Here is a 24,513-nt window from a genome sequence, read left to right as displayed (position 1 = left end):
CATATCCCTGCTTGTGAATTCTTTTATTATTTTTGCTATTATTATTATAATTACTGTATGAATATGAAGATGTGGGGGGCTTAGGGTAACTCACATTATTTTCATAATCTTGTATGTCACGTTTAAGTTTCTCCATCTTTCTATTAATTAAGCCCTTACATTTGTCATCAATTTCACCCCTTACCTTAAAATCACTCTCTGTGTTTTTGCACTCCCATTTATTTGTTTCTGTACTTTTGGAGAGCTTACCACTTTTTTTGTTTATTAGCTTATTCTAGTAACATTTTAATTGCTTATGCTACTTCACATAACATATAGAAGTTTCATATATAAGATAACTGTTTTATGCGACTATTAAAGAAAATTAGGAAATAACTTTGTCCTAAACTCTCAGGACATTTGCTATGTCTTGATTTTTTTCACAGGACACAACTGCCTACAGAGGGACTGTTACTCGCAAAGTGGGACAGGTGGTGACCCTAATCATTCTGCGAATATCCGGACAGTTGAGTGGTATGGCACGGACCTCTGTAATACGCTGTTGTGTTCTGGCATAGCAGTAGCTCAGCATTACAGATTGCAGTCGGAATGTGCTGACAGACAGTTGGGTTTTAGACTTCATACTCCAGACATTAATGCCAATGTGCAAACTGTTATTCTATCAAATGTCTATGTTTCTAAGAGCTATCTTTACAGATTGTCCCTGTGTTTGGACCTTTGTCTCACTTATATTCATGGCTCTGTCCAGATATCTTGCTCACACAGGTTGACAGGTATGGTCGGTCATGACTGCACACAGTCAGTGTCCCTCACACTTGATCAGGATTGACCTGTTTATGTCAGTGTCTTCCTCACCCTCATGCCATTTTCCACTTTGCAAATGTGTGCATTATATTCTCCCTCCTATTTGTGTCTGGACACATGCATCACGGGAAGGTATTTTATCCTGGGTGGTAGGTTATGCATGCCCACTTAGGGCTGGACAGTGTCATGGACCTCCACTGCACATTCTGACTTGTGTCCAGATATCTACTGGAGTGGACATCATGTCGTCATACCCATTCTACTATGTACACAAGTTGGTCATCCCATGAGGGATATCCCAAAAATTGGACTAGACCAAAACAAGTTAGATAACGAAGATTTTTGTGGCTTCACAAAAACGTGCAGGGGGTTTTACATGCAGGGGATACATGGTTTCCAATCCTGACACTGCCTAGGGTGACAATACCTACTATATATGCATAGGGGTCACTGTGTGTGGCTGTTTCTGCACCAAACCAGTGGACCAAGTACGGCTGGATTTGGTGGACATTCTGGTATGGTGGCAGGTTGTGTGTTGTGGAGGGTATGCTGGGTAGGCCATTATGCATTCAGGTGTGTTGCATTTGTTATGGCCAGTTCCATCAGGACCCATCTGTGGGTATGTGATGGTGACGTATCTATAGATTTGTCTCGCATATTTCCATATTCATATGTTTGTGGGATTGTGTTCTACACTATGGCCTGTCTGCTTGTCTTGCAGCTGTTTCTACATGTGGTTGTGTTTCTTTCCACTTCACCCGCTGCCCCCTCTTACACCTCTGGTTCACCTTTTCTGCATACAACACAATATCGCCTTTGAGGAATTTACCATTAAACACACACCCCTCACACGCGAATTCCTCAAACCCCATAGAGCACTACTTTGGTTGTTGGCCCATGACATGGCCAGAGTTACACATTGACTAGCCTACATGTGTTGGTTACCTTTATGGTTGTGTGGACTACCCTGCCATGTTTGCTTTCCACATGCTATACCGCACGCACATAGGTACATGCCCATACTTTACTTTCATTACTTGGTTGGTGTATCCAGGTACTACCCATTCGACTGTGTCACATACACATTCGGATTATACAGCTGCCTTCTGGATTTTGCCAGCCTGTTGTACTCATTGGTAGGATGGCACCTTTTCCTATGTCCCAGCTATTCCTTACACATGTCCGACTGTTGTGGACAATGCCTCCCCACAGTCGATGGTTGTGTTTCCACCTTTTCAATTGGCCACAGTGTGACATAGGGTTACCACCTGTCCCACTTTATGAGGGACAGTCCCTCTTTGGGCAGTTGTGTCCTGACATGTAATTGTAAACATGGCAAATGTCCTGAGATTTTAGGACAAAATTATTTCTTATATTTTATGTGATAGTTGCATTAAACAGTTAATTCTGTATCTGAAATACCTACATGTTATGAGAAACCGAATAAGCAACTAAACTTCTACAAGAATATGCTTTTCTGTAGGCAAGACAGTTATGTTTTGTCCTTTGTACTGGCCATGGGTATGTGTCAGCCTGTAAAATCTGATGTCTGTACCAAACATGTCCCACTTTGGCCATTTGAAATGGTGGCAACCCTACTGTGACATTTGCGGTGAACACAGCATATTTTACAGGCCGACACATACCCATGGTCAGTTCGGCAGATAGAACTTACAATTCTTGCCTATATCTAAGCTTATTCTTGTAGCATTTCGGTATCTTATTCTGTTTGTTATGACATTTATGTAATATACGTTCAGTGAAATATGTTTAATGCAAGTATTGCGTGACATCTACGGAAGAATTATGTCCTATATTCTCTGGACATTTGCCAGTTTTACATGTTTGTGTCAGGACACATCTGCCCACAGAGGGACTGTCACTCGCAAAGTGGGACAGGTGGTAATCTTGGTTGACGGTACGGATCATACTGTTCCTTTTGGCCTACATGTGTCCGTATTGTTATGGCTGTTTATATCCTTCTTCTGTTTCGTTTACATGTGTATGCTATTTCCTATCACATTTGGTATGTGAAATACAGACATACATTTTGTATGTGACTATTACATGACTTGTGGGATATGATTTGACATACGGTCACTACATATATCTACATTCTCCTCGTGTATTTTGTTATGGACACATCTGCACAGCTATGTTCTCTCCCTCACATTATGGGACGGCTGGTGACCCTCTCCGTTGGACTGGATGTACCTACTGGCGGCGCGCTAACATATGATACATTTCACTTCCACATGGTATAGCTATTAACACTATGTTGGACTACGGACACACGGTTTTCATGTCATTTGTTCAAGGGTAGGGACCCGTTATTCCCTACCGTGCATTTGTGTTTGATTCTTCATTTTCTGTTCACAGGGACTATGCTTTGCATACGTTTCAGTATCCACGGACACTGATAGGTATGATTACTATTGCTGGCGGGATATAATATTCAGCAGTTTAGGTTGTTCCTCGACAGCCGACATTGACATGCCTCCCTGCGCAACTTCGATATGCCCCTAGCACTCACGCACGTTTCCTATACACGTGTCTGTGGCGGCTGTGCACCTTCATTGATATGCATATGACACGACTACTCCATATATACGCCACACGCCTTGCGCCGAGCTTCATGAGTCCCATGAGTCCCACGCCTTGACAAGCTTTAACATCAAAAAGACGTGCCAAAGCAAATACTTGTTTCATTTGCCATTTGCTGCAACAGGAAGAGTCAGTACTCTACAACAGAACACTATTAAGTTTAGATTTTCTTATTTCTTTTTATTTATTCATTCATTCATGTTTTTATTTATTACAGTACTTACACATTTGCAAGCTAAAACAAAAATCGCAAACAAATGGTAAAAGTACAGCAAATTCAAAGCAGTAATGAACATAGGATTTGCTTAGATATGTGATCTGTAAACATTTATGTGCCTGCAAACATATGGAATTCCTTTTGAGAAGGTTAAGATAGGGTAACATTTCAAATCTCCCCACAAGGAGGACTCAGATGAGTCTCATGACCAAATCAGGGACTGGAGCAAAGTAGGCAAAGAACAGCTTGAACTGCAATAGACTTATATCTTGCAAGGTTTACAGAATTACTCAGATTTCACAATTTAGAGGATTTACTATTAATATTGAATAGTCACTTTTTAGACCGTATTTATTTATGTTTAGAATTAGGCACTTTCAGTCTAAAAATGTTATTTCGCAAACTACCATCACTGCCATCACCCAGAATGATGCTGCAGTACAAGGACAAAATGAATGACTTCAACAATTGGCTAAGTTTCTGGTGCCATTCTAAAGGGATCCAGTATCTGTCTGCCTGGGATGACATGGTCGACAGACCACGATGCTTTGCCAGAGATGGCCTGCACCTGTCACCCCTGGGATTCTGGATACTGGCTAAGGTTCTTGCCATCCTTATAGTGCCTTTTTTATGCAAGGTTCAAATGACAAATTCACCACCATAATAGATATAGCCAAGCAAAAACTGAGGGTGATGCTACTCAATGCTAGAAGTCTAAATCTCAAAATGCACTCACTCGAGGCACTCCTTAAAATATTGATCATCGATAACTGTGCAGTGACTGAGACCTGGTTCAAGGCTCCAGAGAGCACCCCTGCACTACCAGGCTATAACTCATACCACACTTTTTGGCCATGTAACCTGGACCAGAACACCAAAGGCGGAGGTGTGTCCTTATTCATTAAGAATATCCACACCTTCAGGCTAGTTGCTCAGCATAATGCAGCCTAGGTTATCCAAGTGCAACTAACTCTGGGAAAAACTGCAATCCAAATTGTAGCTTGCTACAGATCACCCACCATGGCCCAGGATTCCCACTCCTCTTTTCTTGATGTACTGGAAAATATTAGGGTTCAACCAAACACCCTGATAATGGGCGATTTCAACTACCCCACCATTAACTGGGAAAACTACTCATGTACCAACTCTTTCACTCAATGCTTTCTGGAATTCATAAACTCCAATGCCCTGGATCAACTTATCTACACCCCCACCAGGGGCAACAATATCCTAGATCTAGTCATTACCAACATGAGTGACTGGTGTTCCACACCTGAAGTCAATGCCTCATTGGTCTGATCAGACCATAATCTAATTATCCTAGATATCCACATCCTGCCCCCACCCCCCATTAAGGAAACCATGGTAAAAAGTTTCTCCAAAGCCAACTTCATGCTTCTTAAGGCAGAAGTGGTGAACTTCATGACACCCATGCAGATGGACATTACAGTTACAACTACTGAATCCTACACAATTGCACTTTATAAGCACTTATATGAGTGCATGGATTGTGCTATCCCAAACAGAACCAAGACGCTATCCTCCAAAAAAGGAAGCCAATCTGGTGGTCCCCTGCCATAAACTAACTGTACAACAGAAGGAAGAAACTGTTGCAAAAGAGATTAAAATCCCATGAGTGGAGGAGCTCCCTGGTCAGCCTCAGTAAGAAGCTGCGATCCCTGATAAAATCCTCCAAAGCTAGTTATGAAAACAAAATTGCCACTGATTCTAAAGACAACCATAAAGCATTCTATAGCTATGTCAAGAATCGTAATGGCAACACTCAGATCTGCTCTGAGTTGCAGCACAATGGCACTAAATATACAGACCCAAGTGATATTGCCAACATCCCGGCAGATAGGTTCAGTGCTAACTTTACCCCCCCCTCACCCCCTAAAGAGCCCATCTCTATACTGGAAGAATGCAAAGTTCCTGTAATCACAGCTGCACAGGTAAAATCCACACTCTCCAAAGCCAAGAACACAGCATCCATGGGACCAGTGAACATCCCAGGCTGCATTCTACACGAACTACAGAACGAACTGGCACCCCACCTAAGTACCATGTTCAATCATAGCCTCACCTCAGGCTTTGTGCCTACTGAATGGCGCACAGCGATGGTTATCCCACTCCACAAGGGGGGAGTCACCATGGACCCCAGGAACTACCGCCCCATTAGCCTGACGAGCCTGGTCTGCAAGGCCATGAAATGTATCATCATGGAACTTATAAACAAAGTCATTGGTAATCTCCAAACTTTGGACCCCACCCAGTTCGGGTTTGTAAAAGGCAGATCATGTCTCCTAACCCTGATAGACTTCTTTGAAGCAGTCACCAAAGCCGTAGACAAGGGTAAGGTGGTTCACACAGCCTATCTAGATCTTGCCAAGGCTTTCAACACCATCCCCCACTCTGGAATTATAGATAAACTCACTAAACTAGGAATAAATCCTTATGTCACAAGATGGGTTGTCAACTGGCTCACTGACAGAACCCACACAGTGAAAGTAGCAGACTTCAAATCCGACTTCAGACCAGTGACAAGTGGAGTTCCACAGGGTTCAGTCCTGGGTCCTCTCCTGTTTGGTATCTACTTCCCTGAAGTGCAGGCTAACACATAAGGTCTTTGGCTTATGAAGTTCTCAGATGACTGCAAACTAGGAGCCATAATCGAAACTCCTAATGATGTGGACATCCTACAAAAGGACCTCACTGAAACAGATGCCTGGTGTCAAAGCCATGGCCTCAAGCTCAATGCCAAAAAGTTAATTGTCATCACCTTTGGTAAAAACTCTGTACCCATGAACTACAACATATGCGGTAGTATACTTAACACCAAAAGTGTGATAAGAGACCTTGGGACACAGGTGGACAGTAGTCTCTCCTTTGATAATCACATCACCACCGTAGTCAGGAAATCCTTCTACGTGGCACACCTCATCACAAAAGGTTTCTCATCCAGAAAAAAAGAGGTCATTGTTCCCCTGTACTCATCACTGATTAGACCCATTATAGAGTACAACATCCCTTTTGGTATGTACCTCACAAGACATCTACAACAACTGGAAAAGCCACAGAAATGCCTCACAAAGAGGATTACCGGCCTCAAACAGATGCCCTACGCAGACCATCTCAAAAATCTCCAGCTTTACTCCGTTGCATATCACCTACTCAGAGGTGATCTCTGCCTAACATACAAAGCTATGTCAAACCCAGAGCTGTTGGACATACTCCACTTAAAGAAATCCCAATCCCTCTGAGCTACACGCTCTAGAGACCTAAACCTTGTCACCACGATAAACAGAACATGCCAGAGGGATAGATTCCTGTCCCAGAGACTTCCCATACTCTGGAATAAACTACCTATCTATATCAAACAAAGCTCCTCATTAGCACTCTTCAAGAAAAATCTTGATGATTGGATGAGAAATATGAAATTCACCCCAGGGATCACCTCTGTGGCTCTGCTCAACAGTGGCACAGGAAAATAATTTTCTTGGGTGGCAAAAGCCAGGGTACCTTTTAGGCTGGGCTTGTATAGGCCCTAGGGCCAATAGCCTAGTACCTACCTGTGAACCTATGAATGAAACATTTTCAGTTTGATGCCATGCCATTCTTTTTTCTTGTTCTGTTCAGTAAACATTATTAAAACATGTCATGTCATATTGACATGGATCTGCTATATCTGTCATTCAGGGTCAGTGTTTCTGCCATGTCTCCTTGTTTGTCTGTTTCCCTTTTCTCTACAAGCTCTTGGAAACATTGATAGCCCCTCACTGATTATCTGCAGTGTCAAGCTGATCCATAATGCTTCACAAACACCTCTAAATAAGCAGGAGCATAGTGTTATAGTGACATGTGTCATGGTTTAAAGACAGGCCTAGCAGCAGGTGCAATCCAGTGCACATTGTATAAGATGGATATTACAGGACTATTGTGGGAGACACCAATCAAAAGTCTTGCCACAGACTTCTGCTCTCACTGCAAGCATCCAGGTCCCCATCTGTAAACTCAGGGTAAAGGGCGTTGCAGCAGTGTAAGCAAGCAATACTGCTATATGAACCACTGCTGCTGCTAATTTAAGGATGAAATATAGTGCCAAACATGAGCTTTATTCTGTAGATATGAAAATAGAGTCCTGAAGAAAGCTAAAATGTGATCCTGTACCTTTAGCCTGTCAATCAAATATTATGACAAGATTATGAAAGAATCAAAAATTCCAGTTAGTTTCAACCACAGACAATTATTATGGGGGAAAGGAAGATGTGGTGAGCAAGAAGCAGCATGAACAAATAAAAATGACCTCTTCAGTGGGTTAAACTTCAGTTATCCACAGCCATCTGGTAAAGGCTGGACTCCACAAAATCTTGCAAAGCAGAGACATTAGGTACAGACTCCTCAGGAAAGGAAGGTTAGAGCTGAATATTAGCAGCATGTGATTGAACATTAATACTATTCCTACAGACACTTTGTTAAGTGGCAGTATATACATTAAGAACAGAAATGGGGCCAGGATGAGGCCTTGAAACACTCCATATTCTACAGAGACAAAACTGGAAAAAACTCTGAATGCATTCTGTCTGAAGTGGTGCAACTGGTAATAGGCAAATGAGTTGAGGAGAGTACCAATCAAAGAACTGGAAGACTTCAGGTACTTGATAAAAATCCTATAGTCCATGGTATGAAATGCTGCTAGGAGAGCTTGAAAAACTGAAGCAGAATACATATACTTATACAACACCAAACGAATGTCATTAAGAACTTGAATGAGGTCACTGTCAGTAGTGTCCTAGGGTCTAAAGCCAAACTGTCATGGACGTAAGAAGCCACATGGTATAACATAGGCATACATTTTCTGTAAATGGAATGTTACAGATGAGAGTAGCAATTTTCCAGCATGTCCAAAGCATACACTGACTTTTCAAGGGTTAAGATTATCAAGGCTTTTTTATTTAACAACAATGTGAAAAGCAGACCTCAACAAAGAACACACGCATGTTTAATAACTGCACCCAGTAGTTTAAGTCAGCATTTAACTAGACATCTAGGCCCTGATTCAACCTGCGGTATGTTGTGTACATAGATGAAGCAACATACATGACTTAGTCATAGCCAGGGGCTGCCCGTGCTATTGGACTGCTGGACTGCAGCCCCCTCAGCTGTAAAAAAGAAAAGAAAATAGAAAAGAAGAAAATAAAATAAAAAAAGATCGCAAATAGCTGACCCACGCATGCACACTAGCAGCATTTCCGATATCCGGACTCAGCAGCAGTCCGGATTAGGAAACATTCAAGAGCAGAGATTCCAAAAGTCTATGCAGTTGTAACTGCATAGATTGTCGCTGGGAAGGGATCGGACTTGGACTGCAATGTCGGAAGGCTGGAGTCTTGTTGGGAGAAGAACATCTCGCGGGCTGTAATGCTCCAACGGACACAGGGCGTGGGCAGGCTTGGGCTTGTAGTGCAACGGCTATGGATTTAATGCAATGAAGGGAGTGTGTGTAAAATGCCCCAGCTACTACATGGTGGTGGGTAGAGAATAAGGCTTGAACCCTGCACCTTGGGCCCAGGTGGGAAGAGCTGGAATTCCCTACCCACCACCATTTGTAAAAATGTTGCAGATTTTTCCCTCATACTTGTTCTGACTGCTCCTCATAAAATCTGTGGTTTCTGTATTTTTGTGTCCTTGCAAAGCCAGTAGTGCATTGGTGCAGTGGTAGCATTGTTGCCTAACAGCTACATGTTCTCTGGTTTGATCCTTGGCTAGGGTGTCTTACCTTCTGTATGCTCTCCATGTTTTTGTTTCCTCTAGTGTCCTCCCATCTTACAAAGACATGTGTCTGTCTGGAGTGTTTCTCCCTGGGCCTCTGCTAAAAATCAGCTTTTGTTCCAAGTCAGACTTTCCTGGTTAACAAATGTTAAAAATGACACACATTTGAATATCAGACTTCATATTCTTCAGAAAGTGCATGGTAACACAAAAGCTTTTATATTAGCAATTTTCTAAGTGTATAAGATAGATATTTGAAATTTGTGCCTATTTTTGGAACTATATTCCCCCATTACTGGCTTCATCCAGGTTTTGTGCTAAGGTTGAGAGCTGTGGTAAGAAATGAATTCACTGAATATGTTTGGGAGCTATATTCCCCCATTACTGGCTTTGTCCAGGTGTTTTTTGCTAATAGGTTGAGAGCTATGGTGAGAACTGAATTCACTGAATGTTTGGGGGCTGTATTCACCCATTGTTGGCTTTGTTCAGGTATTTTGTGCTAAGAGGTTGACAGCTGTGCTATGGTGAGAACTGAATTCACTAAATGGTAGCCATTTAAGTTTCTGTCTTCCTCTTTCACAAAACAGCTGATCTGGCATAGTGGTATGTTGCTCTGACTGTTTTGCACAGGGTCCCCTGGGTTCAAAAAGTGGCAGTGAAATGTATGGTGGTAACACAGCATTTTATTCTAGCAACGTTCCAACATTATACAAGCAATGTTTAAAATGTGTCCCTGGTTTTTGACCTTTTGCCCCCCCCCCCCCAATAAATTTTGGCGTTTTCCAGATTATTTGTGCTGCAAAGTTCAGAGATTACAGCTGAGTGTCGAGTAGATTTTACAAGGAGCTGAGAGCTGCAGGGGAACAAAAGTTTAGTGCTGCTTATGCTAAATCTGCTTGCACTGTTAATAGCACAACAGGTAGTGTACTTGCTTTTGATGCAGAAGGCTGTGGGTTCTACTCCCACAATAGGTAGATGCATTGCTGATACTGTAAAGGGGGTGGATGCTGCAGTCCTTTTTGGAAAAGATACCTAGTAACTATGAACCTGTTATCAGTTTGCTATCCATTCCCTATTGCAGTATTACTAGCTTATCATTTTTTTAATGCATGCAACATAGGCAATTTATTCTTCAAGGGCAAGAGACACTTTATTTGTAGATGAAACAATGACATATAAAGTTGTTTGCTAGCAGCAACCTCTTTATTAGTTAGAGATTTCTTTAATGTGGATTTTACTACTTCAGAGATTGTGGATATTTACTGATACTGGTGAACTATAGAAGGTTGAGTAGACTTTTTATGATGGAAATGTTCTGAATTGGGCAGTTTTGTCATTGGTGTATGCATTTTGTTTCATTGTTTACTGGAAAAATACTAAACAACTGTGCTGTATTGTACAAGGAATATAATGTAATACAGTCAGGAAGGTGTATCAAAGAGCATGTGTATGTTTCATGTTCAAGGGGCCTATGATTTTGAAAACAGCCCAGAGTTAATCTTTATCTGCCACTGGAAAAATGTATTTTCTTTGAATGTGGGTTTCAATGCTGTTTCAATGCATGTGAGTTTCAAGGGCAGAGAAGTTTTAATGCTAAGTCTATTTTCATTGTGAGACTGCATTGCTTTGTTTAACAGGGGTCTATATTAGAATATCGAAAGATGTTAACACCGAATGCTTAAATGTCGAACTGTATTCAGTGAAAGCTGAAAACAACGAACATATAGAACAGCTAATTTTTTCCTAGGGAAAAAATTTGCTGTTCCAAAACACATACACACAACACAAGCACACCAAACAAACAGCAATCCACACACATACACCTAAAATCTTACACCTAACCCTACACTAAACTATACACACACCACTAACTATCCACTTACCTTAACCCGAACCCTAACCCTAAGGTCCGTCACTATCGCATACTCACCTCACCCGAGCCCTAACCCTAACTCACCTATCCTGCCCTAACCCTCACATCCACACAATCACACACTTACCTGACCCGTGCCCTAACTGTAACTCACCTAACCCACCCTAACCCTCAAATCCACACAATCACACACATACCTAACCTGCTCCCTAGCCCTAACTCACCTAACCCACCCTAACCCTCACGTCCACACAATCGCATACATATCTAACCCGCACCCTAACCCTAACTAACCTAACCCACACTCAATTGCACACTTACCTGAATCCAACCTGTAACTTTCCACCACAGTGCTGAAAATACCAAAGCAACAGAAACGGACAACCAAATTATTTCCCTAGGAAAAAAATCATTTTTCTGTTGCTTCGATATTTTCAGCTTTCGCTAAATACAGTTCGACGTTTAAACATTCGGTGTTTACATCTTTCGATATTCTAATATAGACCCGTTTAACAGATATCTATTAGGGTTTGTGCTGTAAAATGCAAAATAAAACTTTCAAATGAAATCGAAATCATCGCAGAAGTAAAGCAGTATGCACATTACAGTGTTTATGGTAAATGGGGCAAAATAACCAAGGAATGGGACATTGGAATGGCTGCAGGGGAAGGCTCCATTCGACCATGATTTTGTGAGGAGGGGGGTAGCAAACTCAGACAGCCCCGGTTGAACTATACCTCTCAGTTGTCCATATGTTTGCAGAATGAATAGATATTTGCTTCTTATTTTTGGTTTGTTCCTCATAAAATTTGTGGTTTTCTAGCAAATCATTTAGGAATGAAGTCACTAAATGACAAACATTGAGTTTCAGACGTCATAACCTTCAGAAAAATGCATGCTAATGCAAGACCTGTTATTCTATCAACTGTCTTAAGTTTATACAAGAGCAATTTTTAGTAGTGTTTGTATGTTCCCCCAATATATTTGGCCTTGTCCAGATTTCCTGCATTAAGAGGTTGAGAGGTATGTGCAAATCGCTTTGTAGAATTAGGAATATCCAAATCTCTCCATTGTCCCCAATTTTGGCTCAAAATGTTGCTCTCCCCTAATAATCCCTCCTCAAAATGGCAATTTTGGAAGAAAATGTGGAGGGTTTACAATTATATAACTGTAATGATCAAAGTTATAGATTACTTTTATTTCAGAAATGCATGTAGATGCTGTTATTTTGTTAGCTGCTCAAGTTAACAGTGTTAATATTAAAAAGGTGTCCCTTTTTTGACAGGTTCCCAGCTGTATTGTGTGGCAACTTTATATTTTTGCATCACATTTTGGTCTGTAAAATTGTAGTTTTCTGGCAAATTAGTGGCAAGTCATTAAAGACTGAAGTTAGAAAATAATGACAGACATTTGAGTTTCCGATTTCATACCCTTCAGAAAATTCGTACTAATGCAAGACCTACTACTGTTCTATTATCTAAGTTAATAAGAGCAATATTTAAAAATTGTCCTTATTTTTGGGCCTGTGGCCCACTTCTAGTTCTATGTATGGCTTTGTCCAGATTTCTTGCTCTGAAGTTGAGAGGTATGAGTATGAGTGTCAGAGCCATCACTGTCAGCCAGAGACATTTCAAATTGTGACATACTTGTTGCACCCCATCCCCATTGTAGTGGCTCTGGATGTGTCCAAGGAAGGCAATTATGCAGTGTAAGTGTGCAGAGTATTCCCCCATCAAAGGTAGACCACAATTACGACCGTGGCTTTTCATCTGTCCTTTATTTTGCAGAATATTCTGGTTTTCTGTCATATTTTTATACTGTTGATTTATGCTTCTTATTATTCAGGAAATGCATGCTGTCACAATGCCCTGTTGCTCTGTTTAAGTAGCAATGATTTAATAACCATCAGGTAAGCTTGTCAGAGATTGTAAGATGCAAGTAAGCTTTAATAAGCATACTGTTAAAGAATTACCAGCATTGAAAGCCTTTTCGTTGTTGCCATGCCAATAATATTTACATAACTAGATAATGTATAAGCCTTGGGTATTGAAATGCATATGGCAGTATTTGTAATAAAAGGACAGGATTACAGTATTTTCAGAAGCTCATTACATTTGTTGGAGACTTGCAGTCATCTTTTGTTGGAGACTTGCAGTCATCTTTGCAGGCTTACCCGTAAACTAAACAGAATGCCAATCTATCATGTGTGGTCCATAACTTGTGCAGGAATCCTTTAAGCAATTTATCTTCAGCTTGTTTCTTGTTTGATGTTCATTTTTTACTTTGATCATGTCTTCCACATGAAACAAGTAGATAGCTGTGTCAGGCAGCAGGTCTTTTTTGGATAAGAAACACTTTTACAAGTGGGGGGTATCACAGAGATTGCTACTTTCAGCATGTTACTTGGTAATTTTATAAAGCTGAATATAAATTATAATTAGAACTGCAGTGCAAGGAGTAGTGGTTTGAGTTGAGTGCTGCTTGTTTTTTTATACTTGATTTTGACTGGCATTCCAGTAATGTATTTAAAAAGTAATTTATTTTTTCATGCCTCACAACCTGTTTCCGTCTGGATATTAAGTAAGTTGTCATGTAGCCAATGCATTGAAATATTTTTTTCTTCTACACTTCATGTTGTCTTGATTGGACTCTTGTAATGACTGTTTGGCACCCAGGGCAGCGTATTTAATTAAAGTTCCAGTTGTTGTGGTTTTGAGCATAACTCCACCCCCTTTCTAGTTGACCACGCCCCTTCCCATTGCCCCCACCCATTCAGCTGTCTCCTGCAGCCCTCCTTTAATCTGAAGTCACCAGCCGCCGCTGCAACACACCTGAACTCTGCCCAGCAGAATTCCAGTAGCCATGCCTGAAACATCCTGTAGTGCTCTATTCCTGAATCTTGGAAGAAAGACTGTCTTACCTTGGCAAACATATCTGTAAAGAAGCATGCAGCTTCCTCACAACAAAAAGAGAAAAAAACTTTAAAGATAGTAAGACATGTTCCCTGCATAGACTGTCATCCACGGTAACAGTTGTAAGGGCTGAGACTCATATAAATATGAGAAAATAGGGACTTCATATATTAAGTCTGATATTGCTGTGTCCCACAGTAATCCCCTTTGATCAAAATATGTTAGTCAATGAGATAGCATCATATTAGGAGCAATGGTGGTGATCCATATCCTGCATTAAGTGGGTGTAGGGTGTGTCCTTGTGTAAAAAGCAACTTTAAATCAAGTTTTAACATTTGTTTTTATCCTGTAGTTTCTCTGTTTTTTTTCACATTTACAGGACTTGCTATTACTGGTATCAAAATTACAATAGACAGCTGTCCACCACCCCCCAAAAATTGATTTGAAAGGAATACAGCATCAGAAATGTATCTGAATAAATAAGGGCCTTCTTACATGACACTTCCATGCGGTAGGTAGTGTAATGTGCATTCATGCTGGTCATAACCTCTTAGATCTTTCCAGCCTCAGTCCCATTCACTGCATTGCACAAAATCAAACCAAGGCTCAAGCCAAGCATTTCAATTAAAAATAATTCATCACAGCCATAGAATAAGCATTGATAAGTTATTTTATGTCAGCTACAGTGCTCATTTCCAAGGGTCATTGCAAAATAGTCCAAATGAAACTACCAATAATCTGCAAACTATGATAATGGATTACCTCAATACTAGATCAAGAAATATGTGGGAGGTCCAGCCTGAAGAACACAAGCTGGTGACCAGTCAATTGCATAGATTTTACCACCAAACTGACAGTGAAATCAAAACATTTTAGAAGATTGTGGAGTTCAGTCACAGGATTACTAGATACATTAATTACTCAGAAACCATCATTTAGGGCATTCATGCCCTAGGTTGATGATGAGATCAGAGAACTCTTGCAGAAAGCTACACAGTAACCAGATCAATGGTACAAAACAAAACAACCCCCCCCCCCAAAAAAAAAATACAAATTTGTAATTCACTCTTGAACAAAGGACATACTTGATGGTGCAGCTGTTTGCACAGCCCACCCAGCCTAACTCCAAAGCAGCTAAAACACAAATGCAACTTACCACTGATATTTGCCCAACAGTGAATAACATGAAGACCTGGAGGAACAGAGGCTATCAAGTGTGTATACTGAAATTCATCCAACCACATCTCCAAAATAAATGGCAGATCAACAGTGCCAAGAAAGCCAAAAATAATGCTATACTTTTTTGACTTGTCATTGAAACGCATGTCTCATGTCTTCATGGTAAAAATCCTGCCAATGTATTGAATATGAATACAATAAAATAAACAAGAAGCGGGAATACAAACAGATACCAGTGGACTTTAATGAAATAAAATAAATAGATGCACAGTACGATAAAGCGCTTTTCGTCTAGTCTGTGACTAGACTTCCAAATGAGGAAGTCTAGTCACGAACTAGACGAAAAGCGCTTTATCATACTTTGCATCTATTTATTTTATTTCATTAAAGTCCGGTGGTATCTATTTGTATTCCTGCTTATTGTTTATTTTATTCATTTGTTTGTTGTGCCTTTTACTTCAAGTAATGTGTTGAATATAACTGTTCATCTCTCAAAGTAGTGCCAAAAGGACACCCATGTTCCAGTGAAGCCTCATCCTGACATGGCATACTAGGTCCAGGCATGTGAATAATGAGCTCCTCCTGGCATCTACCCAGTGAATCCTTATCATGCATAGTCTGATACAGCTATGAGAAATTAGGGGATCCAAATGAAAGGAGTCATTTCACCAAGAGGCAGTAGCAGGTCTCGTTTATATGCTCATAGGATCATAGGTGTTTAGTAGGTTAATGACCATAAGGGCCTTTTTAAGCCTAGCCATACAACCCAAATCTCTGACAAGTTCTGATATCCTTGATAAGTGTAAGCAGGGGCTTGGGAGATGAAACATTTACAAGCAGGGGCCTGGGAAATTAATGATTTACAGGCTGCCTGTGTCCATTAGAGACATGGGTAGCAAACCAAGGATGGATTTCCTGTTCCCCATCCAATTGTCCGAGTTGCACTTTAATTGGGTTAGGGCAGAACTCTGCTTCACATGGATAAGAAATCTATTCCAGAGATGAGATAGTCTCTGGGATACATACCTGTCTCTCCATCTGGTCCTAGTTATATCACACTCAAGGTTTTAGTCTATAGAACTGGTAATTCTGGTGCTGTTTGTTTTGTGGATATTAAGGAGGTCCATCAGAGTGGAGTCTGACAATGCCCTGTATGCCAAGCATAGATCTTCTTTCAACAGCCTGTTGGAGACAGAATACAGGGATAAGGTCTTCAGGTGGTCTGCATAGGACATGTCAATTATGCCCTGTATTCTTTTAATGAGGAACCTCTGTAGACATTCCCTCAACCTAGATGCCATACCTTTGTTTATATGTTCCTCAACCTAGAATGATTTCCTCACTACTGTAGACACATAATGGTCAAAGGCTAGATTGCAATTTAAAAAAGTAATCTTTTGATAAAGCCAGCAAAAATAAATGGACACAGACAAAGGAAACAAATTTTCTATAACCATGCTAGCTTAAACAAAGTCCAAGATAAATTCCAAACTTTATTACACAAACATAGCAGTTTCACTTAAAATGCTTCATCACACAATAACAGAAACAGAACTAAATCAGTTTAATCCAAGGTCAAAGTCACATGATGAAATAAATCATACGATAAGAGTGCATAATAAAATCAAACCTGATGCTGTAAGTGTTTTAACCATGGTTTTAAAGAAATAGCTTAATTTAGACCTGGTGAAATATGTGTTCTGCCTCTGAGCCTCAAAATCCATTTAAATTCTTCCAGCTCAGTATGTTGTACTAAGTTCCCCCATGTATGGATTCATTTAATTTTGATAAAATCAGAAACTTAAACTAGTGTGTTGAATCATGACCATGGATCATGAATATGTTAATAAAGTGCATTAATACATAATTTCCTATTGATATCTGAGAGATGGTACTTATACGATCCTTAAGTCTCCTATTAGTTTTCCCAGCATAATATGTATTACAAGATTGACATGTGGCTAAATATATAGCATTCCTAGTATCACAGTTTTCAAATGTGGGTACATAGAAAGTCTTGCCAGTCACAGGATGAATGAAAGTCTTTTCAGTATTAATATCAACACAATGGGAACATTTATTACATTTAGAGGTCCCTGTTTTGTTAGTCTTAAATGAGAAATTATTTCTAGGTTGTTCCTTATAATATAACTGATCCTTCAAAATATCAGTTAGTACTAGATGATTAATGAACAAATTTCAAGAATGTCCCCCTAGAACATACAAACTAATTAAATGTCACAATAAGACTATTTTGAAATGTAGATGCATACTACCAGATTTACTAATCTTCCATGCAGGACTAGCTTAGTCCTGCACGGAAGCGGCCATTTAGGAGCAGGACAGCAGCGCCCCATGCATATTAATGAAGACACGCTGCCTGAGATCCTACTCTTACATGGAGCATGTAAGAGTGTAGGGGGCGTGTCTGAGAGCAGAGCTCTCAGAATATACACTTCCCTGCAATGAAGAACAGCAGAAAGCCTAAAAGAATGAGTGAGACCACTCATAGGTGTCCGCATAACCCCAGCAACACCCCCCCCCATGTGTACAACAGCAATAGTAAACACAAACAATATAAAAACACCAATTTTTCTTTTATGAAATGGATTAAATCTAACCGTAGGTGCGCGGGTTTGCCCAATGCTTAGCTACGGTTAATGCAGCTTAAATGGCTGAAGAGAATAAAAAGGAAGATATATGCAAATGAAGCACTATAGCAATACTGTAGTAGGCAGACCATTTGCCTTATGAGCAGGCATTCCTGGTTAGAGTCCCACTGCAGCACATTCCATTTTCCATGTCAAATCATTTTATGTCCAATATTTTTAGTTGCATAGCCTACTAAATAACATATATTTGTGAACTGGAGTACTGCATTAAATGCAGATGTGAGATGTCAGTGTCATAATGTTGTAAAGTCCACAGATAATCACATATGCCCCATACAGTATATGTACGCAAGAATCAGGGATACAAATGGAAGGTAAAATGTGTAATGAATGATAACTCCAAACAGTTTCCAAATCCCCCACCTTCCCAAGAACCATTACTGTCTATATTAGTGCAGCAGTAAGTGGGAGTAAGCACTAGTAAGCAAGTGTAAGCACTATTATGCAGTAGTAAGTGGGAGGAAGCATATGTAAGCACTAGTAAGCAGGTCTAAGCCAATTTGCATGGGGGTAAGCAATGCGCACACAGGCTAAGCAATATTGAAGCCAACTCTCTGTAAGCATCATTAACTGGAGGTTAGCAGTGCTTACCCTCGCACAAACCCACTTACAAGTGCTTAAAAGTGCCTTAATCACTCTGTATCCAACAGCCCTTGTTCTACCCAGCAGCAAAATAAACAGCCTTGCAGGTCTTGAACCCAGGACCCCATACAATATAGTCACAGTAGTTAACCACCAAACCATCACAGCAGTACATAAGAATGAGGTATCATCAAACAAATCCTCACAACAGTAAAAACAAACTGAACATGTGAAAGGAACCAGTATACAGTCATATGTTCTATAACGTACTACATAACATAAATATGTGAACTGGAGTACAGAAGTAAGCCCAGATGTGAGGTGTAGTTGTAATAGAGTGCTGAAGCCCCCTATTACACACATGGACCCTATACAGTGTACATACACATGAATCATGGATACCAGACATATACATATATAAGATGTAATGAATAATAAATCAATGCCAAAAAGCAAATATACTGCTAAGTAAATATTAAGCACCACTAAGCATTGCACAGGCCAGCTTAGTTGATGTAAGCAATGTGTAGGCCAGCTAACTCAATTTGCCCAGTGGTATACCCCTTTAAATGATGCCAACCTTTGATAAGCAGGTTTGCCCATAGCTTAGCCTTTTCAAAACCGGCCAATCACGGCAAAGTATGAGAATTCAGCCATACAGAACCGAACAGGCGGGAATACATCTCATAACTAGTTGTAACTTCCCCTTGCAGGCACCATGGCAGAAAGGGGAGAGGGAGTGCACTTTTGGGCGCAGCTCTGGAGCATCCAGGAGTCCAGGGTCATGGCAGGACTCCTTGTCAAAGATCATGAGCAGAGACTGCTGCAGGGCCAGTACCAGGGTTCCCAATATAGGGTGGAAGCCTGGGACCATCTTGCATGTGACCTCACCAGTGCCACTAGCATATCCCGAACTGGTGAGCAGGTCAGACATCACTATGCCGACCTGAAGCGGTGTAAGGGGGATCTCTTGGATCAGTGGATACAAGAGGCTAGGATGGCAGGAGCTGTCCCATCTGTGTGTAAGTATCACTCCATTAAGTGTTTAATAATTGCCAGCTCATGTATATTATGGATAGGTATGGCTAAATATTCCTCTTATGTCCTTCACAGTGGCAATTTAGTGTTCTGTGAACCAGGAGGCCCATGGCTGTCACCTGCAGAGGGTGCAATGCGAGGCAGGTTAGTAATACTCTTGCATGTAATGTCATAGGAAATAAATCTAAAAGCATTAGTAACTTAACTGCCAGTATAAAACCTGTATTGTTTAAGGCAAGTACAGCATACACCGGAGAATATGGTAGGAAGAGTCTCATATAGTTTCTATGTAAATAAAAGCATAATAGCCTGACAATAATGGTTTAACTGCTGGACTGCATGTGTATACTCTGGCATCATATGGTAATGTAGATTTGCAATCACTTAATAGTACTGTTGTATTAAGCACTGTTACCCACACTATGCAACATAAATAGAATGTGTAGGAATGTCTGTACATGATTGGTGTAATCCCCAGAGGTCATTTAGTACAACTGAGAGAGACATAAACAGAAAACAGTGAAAAGACAAACAACAAAATCCGAATAGCACATGCAACCGAGATGTGAACTGTTGTATTTTTCGCACACACAGCCATGGTTCGAATCCTTGGAGTGGTAGTAATCTGCATACAGAATCATACCCCACAACTGTACAGATATATCAAGAATGTCCAGTAAATTGGCCCATATCTGCTGCCTGTCACTCTGTCCCCCTGGGAAATCAGTGAGATGATCCCAGATGTATAGGCAGCAAACAAGAAATACAATTGATTGTCACACATCTACAAGAACAAACCTGTCACTCTAGCAACTCCCGAAAATGTTATGAGAGTAATAAGACAAGTATGTCCTATCTACACCCACATGTTGTCAAGCTGTGACCAGAGTGTGTACAGTAACAGAGTGAGATGTATGTGCATAATACTAATGTGGAATCTGATACTTTGTGTGGCAACATGTGATCAATTTCAACAATTGGCTTAAGTATTGGTGTCATTCAAAGGGGATCCAATGCCTGTCAGCCTGGGATGACATGCTCGACAGGCCACGATGCTTCGCTAGGGACGGCTTGCACCTGTCACCCCTGGGCTTTCGGATATTGGCAAAGGCTCTTGCTACCCCCATAGTGCCTTTTTTAGGCAAGGCTCAAAAGACAAACCCACCTCCATAGGTATCACAAGGGATAAGAAACTAAGAGTAATGCTACTCAACGTCAGAAGTCTAAACCTCAAGATGCATGCACTTGAAACTCTCCTTAGCATGGAGAACATCGATATCTGTGCAGTAACAGAAACCTGGTTCAAGGCTCCCGAGAGCACCCTAGCACTACCAGGTTATACCTCATACGATGCTTTTTGGCCCCAAAACTTGGACCGAACCAGAAAAGGAGGGGGAGTATCAATATTCATCAAAGATACCCACACCTCCAGGTTGGTGGCACAGCACGAAGCATCAGAGACTATCCATGTGCAACTAACAGTGGGTAAAACTGCCTTCCAGTTTATAGCCTGCTACAGACCACCCTCCCAAACCCAGGAACCCCATCGGCCTTCCTGAGAACACTGGAAAATATGAAGGTTTCTCCAAACATCATTATATTGGGCAACTTCAACTACCCAAACATAGACTGGGAGCATTACTCTAGCTCCAACACCCTAGCTCAAAGGTTCCTAGAATTTATAAACTCAAATGCTATGGAACAACTTGTTACCACTCCCACAAGAGGGGAAAACATACTGGACCTGATCATCACCAACATGGGGACTCTGTGCTCCAGACCAGAAGTGTATCCCTCACTGGTAAGATCAAACCATAAACTAATCTCACTGGATATTCACATCCCGACCCCACCCCCTGCCCAGAAAACCACAGTGAAAAACTTCTCTAAAGCAAATTTCACACTCCTCAAAGCCGAGGGGGAATCCTTCAAAGCCCCCGGGCCTGTGGAAAATACGGCCCAGACTGCAGAATCCTTTATAAATGTATTCTATGAACACCTTCAGGAATGCATGGATCATGCAATCCCAAATAAAACCAAGACCCAATCCTCCAAAGGCAGACATCCTGTCTGGTGGACCCCAGCCATAAACAAACTATACAATAGAAGGAGGAAGCTACTACATGATGGAGCAAAATCCCAAAAAGGGAAGGCATCTCTGATCAATGTTAGCAAAAAAGTATGGGCACTCATAAAATCGTCTAAGGCCAGCTTCGAGAGAAAAATTGCACAGGACACTAAGGATAACCACAAGGCTTTCTTTAGTTATGTTAGGAACCTGGGTGGGAATTCCCAGATATGCTCAGAATTAGTCCAAAATGACAAAAAATACACCGAACCCACAGACATTGCCAACATCCTAGCTGACAGGTTCAGTGCAAACTTCTCCCCCCCTCCCCACCAAAAAAGCAAATATCTATCCCAGCAGAGTGCTGCCCCCCTGACATCTCAGATGCTCAGTTAAGAGCCGCCCTCTCAAAAGCAAAAAACACAGCATCAATGGGACCAGATGGTGTCCCGGCTGCCCCTACATGAACTCCAAGAAGAGCTAAACCCAAACATAAAACTACTGTTCAATCTCAGCCTTACCACAGGATATGTACCCAAAGAGTGGCGTACAGCAACAGTGGTCCCTCTCCACAAAGGTGGTGCCTCAACAGATCCTGGAAACTATCGCCTCATAAGCCTGACTAGCTTGGTCTGCAAAGCTATGGAAAGGATCATCATGGACCTCATAAAAAAGATATTGGGGACCTACAGACACTGGATCCTACCCAGTTTGGCTTTGTTAAGGGCAGATCCTGCCTCTTAAACCTGGTTGATTTCTTTGAAACAGTCACCAAGGCCATTGACAAGGGGAAGGTGGTCCACACAGCCTACCTGGACCTTGCAAAAGCCTTCGATACAATACCCCACTCGGGCATTATAGATAAGCGCACCAGCTTAAATATAAACCCCTATGTCACTAGATGGGTTGCAAACTGGCTCAAGGACAGAACCCACATGGTTAGAATTGCTGGAGCCATGTCAGACTCCAAACCAGTTACAAGTGGCATCCCACAAGGCTCAGTCCTGGGACCTCTTCTGTTCGGTATATATTTCTCGGAGGTACAGGCCAACACGGAAGGACTGTGGCTGACCAAGTTCGCAGATGACTGCAAACTGGGTGCTATAATCGACTCTCCAGCAGACACAAGTATCCTCCAAAAGGGCCTCATAGAAACAGACAACTGGTGCCAGAGCCATGGTCTCAAGCTAAATGCCAAAAGGTGTATAGTCATCCCCTTTGGCAAAAACAAAGTGCCCACAAATTACCACATAGGTGGTAATTCATTAAGTACAGAAGAAGTAATTAGGGACCTGGGGACCCAAGTTGATAGCAATCTCTCATTTGACAACCACGTGGCCAAAGTGGTTAGAAAAACATTTTATATAGCCCACCTAATCATGAAGGGATTCACATCTAGATCAGGAGAGGTCATCGTGCCTCTTTACTCATCCCTCATCAGGCCCATAATTGAGTACAATGCCCCTTTTGGGATGTACCTTACCAGACACGTGCAGCAAATGGAAAGACCCCAAAAGTACCTCACCAAGAGGATCAAAGGGCTCAAACAGATGCCATATGCTGCCCGGTTAAAGAAACTCCAGCTCTACTCAGTGGCATACCGCCTGCTCAGAGGCGATCTGTGCCTGACGTATAAAGCCATGTCCAACCCGGAATTAATGGACATGCTGCACCTCAGAAAATCCAAATCCCATCGAGCTACATGCTCGAGAGACTTGAACCTCAGCACTGAAATAAATAGGACATGCTGGAGGGACAGATTCATAATCCAGAGGCTCCCTTCACTCTGGAATAAAATCCCAGTCCAGGTTAGGCAGAGTCCCTCATTGACTCTCTTCAAGAGGAATCTTGATGAGTGGATGGGGGATCGTAGGTTTACCGCGGGTATCACTTCTGTGTCACTGTTAGACAGAGGCACAGTATACTAACCTCGAAAAAGGGCATAGCAAAATTAACTTAAAATGGGTGTCGAAAGCAAAACACCCTCTGGCTAGGCTTATAAATGCCCTAGGGCAGATAGCCTAGTATGAACCTATGAACCTATGAACCTATGAACATTCAGGTAGTGCTAACAAACATTGCTCCCACAGGTCTGTCAGATACGAACACTGTGCCCAGAAACAAAAGAATGATACCCTGTACTGGTACTGTTTACTTTGGTATTGTGACTGATGCAGTTGCTCTGAATAATAAGGTATTACTCATCACTGTCACCCACATTGTGCTTCATAATATAACTGTCTAGGAAATCCTGTATAACAGTGCTGTAATACAAGGTCAGAATGTAAAACCAGAGGAGAATTATAAGACAGAAAGCAGATAGGAGATATACAGCAATATCTATATAGCACACACAACTGTGATGGACAGCATTTTAGTTTTAGCAGACACAGCCATGGTCTGAATCCTGGGAGTGGAAGTAGGCTGCATACAGAATCATACCCCAGAGCTGTACAGATAAGTCAAGAATGTCCAGTATATGGGCCCATATCTGTAGCCTGTCACCCGGTCGCCCTGGGAAATCAGTGGAATAATCCCAGATGTTTAGGCAGCAAACAGGAAATACAACTGACTGTCACACATCTATGAAAACAAACCTGTCACACTAGCAACTCCCAATATCTTAAGAGAGTAATAAGCCACTTATGTCCCATTCACATCCCCATGCTGTCAAGCTGTGACCAGAGTGTGTACAGTAACAGAGTGAGATGCATGTGCATAGTACTAATGTGAAATCTGCTACTTTATGTGGCAACATTCAAGTAGTCCTAACAAACATTGCTCCCACAGGTACG

Source organism: Protopterus annectens, chromosome 6.part1 (genome assembly GCF_019279795.1).
Source record: "Protopterus annectens isolate FY-2018-M chromosome 6.part1, PAN1.0, whole genome shotgun sequence".
Classification (NCBI taxonomy): Eukaryota; Metazoa; Chordata; order Ceratodontiformes; family Protopteridae; genus Protopterus; species Protopterus annectens.
The sequence above is the reverse complement of the archived record's forward strand: the minus strand, read 5'-3'. Positions refer to the sequence as shown.